This window comes from Vigna umbellata, chromosome 11, assembly GCF_029865625.1.
Source record: "Vigna umbellata cultivar VRB3 chromosome 11, Vumbellata_1.0, whole genome shotgun sequence".
Lineage (NCBI taxonomy): Eukaryota > Viridiplantae > Streptophyta > Magnoliopsida > Fabales > Fabaceae > Vigna > Vigna umbellata.
In genome coordinates this window covers 21,840,538-21,849,879 of record NC_142175.1, presented here as the reverse complement: position 1 = coordinate 21,849,879, position 9,342 = coordinate 21,840,538, and the positions used below count along the sequence as shown (strand labels likewise).

The following is a 9,342-nucleotide window of genomic DNA, read 5'->3' as shown; positions in this document are numbered from 1 at the left end:
TTTCTAAACCTTGACTCACTCAAACTCGATGGTGTGTTTTTCTGAATAGAGGAGTAGGCTTAGTGATCAAAACTGAGAGTAACCCATTCCCTTATATAAAGTCTGGCCATCACAGGTTTCAAAATAAATGGGCTTTACGTTTAAAAATTAATAACTGCTCTATAACCTCTATGCAGTTAAAAGCATAAAAAATAATGGCTTAATGGACCACTTTATGTTCCTTAAAAATAGGAACTGAAAATGCTATAATATTTATTTTATATTTAAAATAATGCTAACAAGAATTTGCTTCAATATATGTTTAATTCTGCTGCACATGCTAGGTCCTTTGACCTATACCTTTTCTCTCTATAATTAATTATATTTTTTTCTTCAATTCTCTATAAATAAGATAACTAAACAATTTTCTAATTGGACAAAGCACAATTGTGATATTGTATACTGTTATTAATTTGTGTGTTGACAATAGGTGCCAACTCTGGGAGAAGGACATGGAGATAAGGGAAATGAAAGATCAAATAAAAGAACTTGTTGGTCTCTTACGCCAAAGTGAGATGAAGAGAAAAGAAGTTGAGAAGGAACTAAAAGTGAGAGAACAAGCTAATGGAAGCACACTGGCTACACCACCTTCCGTAAGAATACTGTTACTTACATTTACTAAAAACTTTAATTAATAAGATTGGAATTCAACTTACTTCCTCATAAGGTAATTTCTTCTTTTTGATGAACGTATTCAGCGCGTCAATTTTGTTATATTTGGTATAGCTAGTTATAGATTCCAAGTACCATAGTTAAAGATTCCAAAGTAAAAAGTTTGTCCTAATTATTTAGTTAAAAGTTTTGAAATTTTGACAGGAAATTTTATTTGGTCCAGAGGGATATTGAAAAAGGAAAATTAATTACTGCATTAAGCTTTTGCAAGCCAATCAAAATTTATATATTTTTTATCAAACACCAGACATGCCATCAATCTAATTTATATAATAAAAAATTGATATCCCTTGTAATTCAAAATAGTAAAACCATGAATTTTATTCTTCAATTTATGTTAAATGTAAGAATCTGCCTCATATTTAAATTTTCATCCGTTATATTATGATTTAACCCATTACATACTTGTTGAGTTGTCTGCTACACTGGCTACACCTTCGGTAAAAGTATATATAACTAATTGTTGAATTGTCTGCTAACTAAGCCTATAATTAAGGAACAGAGGTACTTGAACTCCTACACTTTTGTGCTTAGTTATAATTCTTTGTTTTCTTTCGTTTTTTCTCTAACGAACTTCTTTATCAACATTTTAAGAGAGAGAAATAAGAAAAATAGCTAAAATTAACTTTTTTTTACAAATTAAATTTATTTTATTTATAAATTAATTTTTAAAACATTTTTTCATATAAATTAGACTTGCTTCTTTTTCTCATCACTTTTTTTTTTGTATCTTAGAAGTATTTATGGATCAAATAGTAAAAAAGTTATCTTTGTAATATTGTGGAGCTTTGTGCAATAAGTTTTATCAAAACTCATGGATTTTATTAAAGTTTTAGAGAAAATCTCTACAGGGAAAATTTATTCATGTAATAATAATAGATCATATATTCTAACTGTTATTTTGTTCCCCTTGACGTGCTCATGAATTTCTTGGCTTTCATGTAGGTTATGCAGAGAATGATATACGTGCTGAATTTTTGTATGATTATAGAAGAAAAGAGTTAGGCTTTGCCACATATCAGGTGATATGTTTTAGGATCAGTCCTATTCATGTGGCTCAGTATTTTTCGAACCACAAGAATTATCTTAGACACATGCATTGGAAATAATAGAGCACTAAGTGTAGGTAAATTAATGGTGACCATTCTTTTTTAAATTTGTCTTCAATTAAAACTTCTTGCAAACCACTATCAAACCTGTGGTCTCAAAAAATTGTATAGTCCAATATTCTTTAAACGAATACATAACTTACCTTTCAACTTTTCATTTTTGCTATATTTTGTGCTAATTATTAGTTATATATAATTCGAACATTATTATCCAAAAAAGTTTAGTATGGTATTGATCTGACATCCATCGTTTCTTTCAACAGAGTAATATAATTGGTTGTTGAAGTAATGTATATGCCTGCCAGTCTTCAATAATGTTGTCCAAATCTTGGAAATTTTGCCATAATTTTTCACATATGGATGATCTTGGAGGTATGTTGCAATGTAATGTTTGGACAAAGGTACCCAAATAATGAAAAATGAAGATGTCGCTTGCTTGAAGACAATCGTAGATTCTAGACAGACAAACTATCTTGGAAAATAGTCTGTTCATACTAACAGTACAAGTACAAGACACAAAAGAAAGAATTTTTTGTCAAGTCTTGGGAAGCTTATTGTGTATGTTATTCTTTATTGCAAGCTCTTACGGTCCTATGGTGTTTAAGAAAATTGATTTTTGTATATAGGTTCTATGTTGTAGCATTTTTCACATAACAGGAGGAAATTCCTGTGTAGTTTTTTAGTTCTCTAGTACTGGACGTGTGTTATTTTATTATTTAGTAGTTTATGATATGTTTTCTTAGTTATTTAATTGATTATGGTCACTGTTACTTTATAATTTTATATTATTTTGATAATATTTGTACAAAACGTATATTATTTGTCTTGGAAGTACATAGTATCAATCTTATTTAATAGTTCTTTACAAGTTTCAATGTACATGTAACTGGATGTTCAGGAGGAGTAGGTGATATTTCTTTTAACATTTTGTAGATGGTTAGATGTATTTAATATTATATTTTGAGTTTAGGAACTATTTTTTTGTGTAACTATGTTAGGTAAAAATATTTAGGAACTTTGTTAAGTAAATATAACATTGAGTTTAGGAACTATTTTGATGTGTTAATAATAGAAAATATATTGATTATATTTTGAGTTTAGGAACTATTTTTTGTGCAACTATGTTAGGTAAAATTATTTAGAAACTTTGTGAGGTAAATATAATATTGAGTTTATAAACAATTTTGATGTGTTAATAATAGAAAATATATTGATTATTTTGCTCGTTATAGATTATTTAGACTATATTTTGGGATTGATATGGATAGTAGCACATGAAAATCTACATTTTAAAAGAACTCACTTTTTACACTGGTTATGACTCTAACACGTATTAAAAAAGTTTCATTTTTTATACCTATTTTAATTTTGATAGGTATAAAAGTAAGTCTTTTTATGTGAGATTTTCCATACCTGTTCTATGAACATTAGGTGTTAAAAACCATTCTTTTATACCTACTCTTGGACCGGTATAGAAAAACAAATACTTCTATACCCCCACTTTTATACCCGCTCAAAAACAGGTATAAAAAGTCATTTTTAACAGGTATAAAAAATGTTTTTTGGCATAGTGTATTATGCTCAAAAGAAAGTCCTTATCGCTCGTCGCTCAACATTGGAAAAGGTTCTCGGGCTCTTAAGCTTAAAAGGGAATCCTTACCGCTCGTCGCTCAATGTAGGAAAAGGTTCTCGAGCTCTTAAGCTCAAAAGGGAATTCCTATAGCTCGGCCTAAAGAAAAAAGTTCAAAAAAGAACTCCTATCAATCAACTACTCAACAAGTCTAGTCCTTTACCGCTCGAACCACCTACGTTTAGCTTTATCAGGTTCCAGTGCCTTCTCATTATAAAAATAGATATTGAAGTGTTTACTTTATTTTGTTTAACGCATATTTTTTGGAGTGAAAATTTCTTGCACAATATGTTGCTTGGTACAGAAAGGAATGAATACTTAAAGCGCATCGAAAATAGACTCCATAAATACAACGTGAGCGACCTCTTTTAAAGCTCATAATAATCCCTACACACCTCTTTTAATAAAGAGTTTGCTTGGGCTTGGGGGGCTTATATACTATATGAAATATACCGATCGGAATTAATTGTCATTGGACAATTAACAGGTATTAATAGGTCAGATTGCCTTACGCTTTATAAATATACGGTATTATTGGGTTTGATTGCTTAAAAATATATTACACTAATAGTTAATCAATGGACTTAGATTGTCACAAGTCCTATAAATATACAATTGATGTTCAGGTACAATCAGCTTCTTTTATCATAATAAAACAGTCACCTCTCTTTATGAAACATATTGCATTCTCGGAGAGGATTTAAGATCAAAAGAGAGCAAGGAAGGACACCCTCACACCAATTTAATCGAAACAAGTAGATTTGAAATTTTGATGAAACAAATTGTGTAAAAACATGACCATGTAATGCTAAAACTAAGGAAAATGCTAGACGGGGAAGTTGAGAAAATAAAAATTGGATAATTGTTTGGTTTTGACATGATAAGTTTGAATTTACTAGTAACTCAATTTCTATACTCTCATAATATTATTAAGGCTTATGACACTAAATTAGAATCTTTATTTCTTGTATAATTCATTTTTAGATTGATTTGTCAACTTTTTGGAATTTTAGGACCTGGAATACCGCCCAATGACATTTTACTCGCATTGGGTGCACTTTAAAACTATGCTCTCTACGTTGGTACCGCCTAATGCAGTTTGATTGGCACCCAACACAATTAAAAGGATCATCCTTTGTTATGTTACCATCCAGTGCACACAAATTAGTGCTCTGTGCAGCCTAAAAATGTAGTATTTTCGACTATGACATTTGCTAATTGTTTTGTTCACAACTTTATACAAGTGTCCAATTAAATTGATTTTTTTTGCATTAGATTTTAAACACAAATAGCTTTAATTTCGGTGGTAGAATATATCTTTTTTGAAGCTTTAGACAAGACGCAGTTTAATTTGGAAGTTAGAGGTAATTGTAAATGGAAGACAATATCGAATTTTCAAGTAAAACGTATCAAAATTCACATAACCATGTGAACACTTTATTGTAATTATCTGCAGAACTTCGTGTATCACATGATAAAGACTTTGACGAAATTTGTTTAATTGACATTTTATACTCTCTTTTTTTCATAAAGGGCATGAATGAAATATATACACAATTTACCTTATGGATGAAATATTTTTTGTAAATAGTGTGTGAATCATTCCAAAATTTCTTTTTTTTCTAAACCTACAATCATTCCATTAAGTGTTGTTGATTTCTTATCTAACTTTATTAGAAAATTATAAACTACTTATATTTAATTTTGTAGTGTATTATTTACATGTTATTTAATATTTACTTATAATTTTTTTTATTATGTAGCCTAAAAATAACAAAGACCCCATTGAGTTAATAGTTCAATAGACTACATGACAAATTCTATCTGTTAATTGGTGTAGGGTGAACATTGATAGTGCAGTTAGGGTTGTCTTAATTTGGCTTCATGTGATGGTACTTTAAGAGGAAATCAAAATGAATGTGAATAATTTTTCAGTTTTTTAATACTACACACTTATAACTAGGCTAAGTTTATGAGACTATTTATGCTTTGAAGCATTTTTGGAAGAAGAGCTTTTAGAAGTTTTGGTTCGAAAATGATTCTTCTTTAATATATTATGGTTTTTTATACCAATGAGTAGTTCTTAAAATTTTAGACTCGCATTTTTGTATTTATACGCAGTTCAAAGTTTTTTCATATTTTATTATGAAAGAAATTATTGTGTTAATAAGTTAACTAATTTAACTTTTGATTAATACCTGATTTACATAACAAAAGTTAAAAGAATTATTAACTCTTTTAATCTGATTGGTATATGTTTTACTTGGTATATGTTTTACATTTAAGTTATATTATTGTTATAAAATATTTTATATGAAATAATTATTAATTTTATATTTTTAATGCAAATATCATTTAATCATATCTTAGTGGTTATATTTTCCATTTAACTTTATAAAGAAGACAAGGAAAAGAGTTCAAACCTCCAGCAACTTGGGCCATCAGCACCCAGTAGTCATGTGTTATGTTGGTTTTTCATGTACTCTCATAACTTCTTTTTTATTTTTATGAATTATATATTTTGAATTGAAAAATTGACGAATTTAGAATTAATTTTCTTAACTTTTGAAAATGTTTGATACTCTACAGTCCGGAATAGAGGACTGATTTTGCAATACCAGATTGATTGATTAACCTTCTTTTTTTTTTTGTTATAAATATTCTAAGTTATGATGTTTGGGAATCTGGTATTCCTTTCTAATTGTGTTTCCAATTTTCTATGTGATTATTATGGGTCTAAGGGATACCGATGAGGGATGATAGAGAATGCACTTTTAATCATTTTCATTACTCAAATGTACAGTTTAACATTTAACCTAATGTTGAACTAACATTGAAAATAAATAATTAAATATTATTATACAAATCCTCGTTCTAAATGTTATTGGATTGCGACTTCAATGTTCTGTTATTAATTCATCATATTGGCTCTCTTTTGGAGGCTTCCCATAGTAGGTACCTCGGAAATCTCAAGTGAAATACACCATAAAGATACAAATCTCATTTTCAAAGTTAAGGGAGTGCAAATAGTAATATGCATTTGCCGGAAGCCAAAACCCACACTAGTGTAAAAACAATGTATAACATCATGCGTTCAACATCCAATCACTAAATATTCAACGTTAAAAATGATTGGTGACATTTATATAAATAAATGCAATTATTAATCGTCGTTTAGAATGGTAAAATGTTGAAACCACATACAATTTGACGTTCTATGATGGTAATTATTTAAACCAACGCGTCATTCTTTTTCTTCTTTCTTTTAAACCACTAATAGTACGTCTACAGGGGCTTCGACATAATATTTGTCAGCCAGAAGCCAAAGAGTCACCCCTTTTTAATTTTTTTTTCTTTTAAACCACTAATAGTACGTCGAATTTTGAAGGGGCTTCGACGTATTATTTTTCAGCTAGAAGTCAAAAAGTAACCTGTTTTAATTCTTTTTTCTTTTAAACCACATATAATACGTCGACTTCTATAGGGGCTTTGACGTACTATTTTTTAGTTAGAAGCCAAAGAGTTACCTTTTTAAATTCTTTTTCTTTCTTTTTTCTTTTAAACCATCAATAGAACGTCTAATCTGCATGGAGCTTCGACGCGGTGGTCATTGGAGTGGTTGGATGCATTAATTGAGTGTTGTTATCAAAATCCTAAGAGATGATCTATTACAAAATGATGTTTGAATGTCCAATGCCCCAACGCTAGACGTTAAAAGGTTAGTGAATTCAATAAGAAATTGAGTGGAATATTGAAAAGTCATTAACTTTATCTTAGTGCACGAGACCCTCTTCTCTTCTCAAACTTTTCTTGAACGAAATTTGACGAATGTAATCATTCTTTCATTTGATACAAATGCATGTTAATTAATTACTTTATGTATGATTTTCGTTTGTTTTGACCGATTATTTTTGTGTTCTTGTCCTTCATAGGCGCATTCTATTTTCTCTCTCACTGGTGACGACACTTTATTCCGACGAACCCACCTTTCGAAGGTTAGTTTTCGTTTTCGTTTTGGAGAACTTATTTGTTGAACTTGTTTGTTGTTTTTTTGTTGAACTTGTTTGTTGTTGTTGTTTGGTTGAACTTATTTGTTGTTGTTGTTTGATTGAACTTGTTTGTTGTTGGTTAGTGTTGTTTGTTGTTGATACTACACTACACGTTCGTAGTTCATGCTTTATAAAATACAAAAAACTGAAATTTGTTGTTTTTCTGCTTTTTAGGTCTAGTAAAATTGTAAAAATGGATCACAATTAATTTAAAAAAACAAAAAACAAGTAATTAACGTATATTGACAAAATTCGATGTTAATTTAACATTCGACGTTGAAGTTTTTAAATTTAATGTCAATTTAACGTCTCTCAATATGACGTTTGTCTCGAATTTGACATGAAAAACCCAAAATATTCGACATTGTACGTTGTTTTTGTACTAGTCATCGACAAAAATATATATTTGAGGAGCATAGTACATAACATACAAATCAAAGATCGGGCCTCAGGCAAATTGTTTGAGGTTATTGCTTCTTGCATTCCCTTAGTAACTGCACCTCTGAACTAACAGTGAGAAAACTAAATTACGTTCAACTATTACACCACATTACCATTGTCACTATTATTATTATTTCCATCACTGTCGAGGAAGAAGAAGAAAGGTTCTATCACTGTCATCGTTACATGGAGACTGTTGTAGAGGAAGAATAAGAAGAGAGAAAAAAATTCTTCATATAAAAGAAAAATATTAAAACACGAAAAAATAGCTCGTTGCAAAAAAAAAATCGAAAATGTATTTTGTATAATAGTTGAGGCCGAGATGCGAATTTGATGAGTCACGTCCTCTCCTTCCAGCAATGTAGTTATCTTTACGTCTTCTTCCTGTACAGAACTCTTCAGAGAGAATGGAGTGGGTACCTACGAAGGAACTCCGACGCTCAAGTCAGACAAATGGAATGATAGAACTTTTTTAGTTCAATAATAGAAGAAATAATATTTTCTCCTTTCTCTCTCTATCTCCAGAAAACGTACCTTTTTTCCTTCTGGTTTTCATATTTAACCTAACAGTAAGATAAACCGTTTACCTAAAACTCCGGTTGATTGGAGAACTCAACTGCTTGGACTACACAACCGCTTGGTCGTGCTTGATATTGGGTTAGTTGGTTCCGTGATTTGCGACATCATGGCCAGATATTTCTAACCACTTATTCTTTAGTTTATCAGGATTAATTGATCCAGTTTGGCTAAAACTTGACCGAACGTCTGTTGACTCTTACCTTTGACTGGGTTGACGTGACCCTGTGAGCTAATGTTGGCCGTTTGGTTGACAATCGCTAGATGAGTGATGTTAGAAGCGACAATGACGAGCGTATGATATGACGATCACTCTATCTAGCAGGTTGACGATGGTTCGGGAATGATCATATGACAACTCGTTATTGTGTGACTTTTTTATCCTTAGTGGTCGTCTGGGTTGCCAATCGGTCGACTCAAATATCCTACCATACATAATGTCCCCCGAGTCCGAGTAAACGAACGGGGTTTAAGCATGCGAGTTTACTGTAGGACGTTGAGGGTACAGTTATTGAGTAAGGTAATTGCTACGCACTGTTTTGTCAAAAGGTTTTAGGGTTTCCCGCCTTTGGAGGTATATGTAAAGGCATGAAAACAAAGTCGTTGGATTAAGCTGATTCTACGGCGCGTGGCGTTCTGCCTTCAGTTGCGCTTTTAATAACACGAAAGGAAATGTGAAGAGGCGTAACACTTTGCAGTAACACAAAAGCATCCTTTCTACTCTGGTGACGGTTCTCCTTCTTTGCTTCGAGTTGATTCTTCTCCTTTACAAAGCCGCCAGGTAAACCTCAACCCTTTCCACGCTCTAGTGTGTTCATCGTCGATA

General features: G+C 31.0%; 1 long non-coding RNA gene across 1 annotated transcript; it reads left to right on the top strand.

Annotated features, from left to right (window-relative positions):
- Positions 1–279: 279 nt before the first annotated feature.
- LOC148191180 (uncharacterized) lies at positions 280–2,571 on the top strand. The gene is made up of 4 exons (XR_015783088.1): positions 280–323; positions 470–632; positions 1,657–1,733; positions 2,084–2,571. It is a non-coding gene; the product is annotated as an uncharacterized LOC148191180 (long non-coding RNA).
- The last annotated feature ends 6,771 nt before the right edge of the window (positions 2,572–9,342 follow it).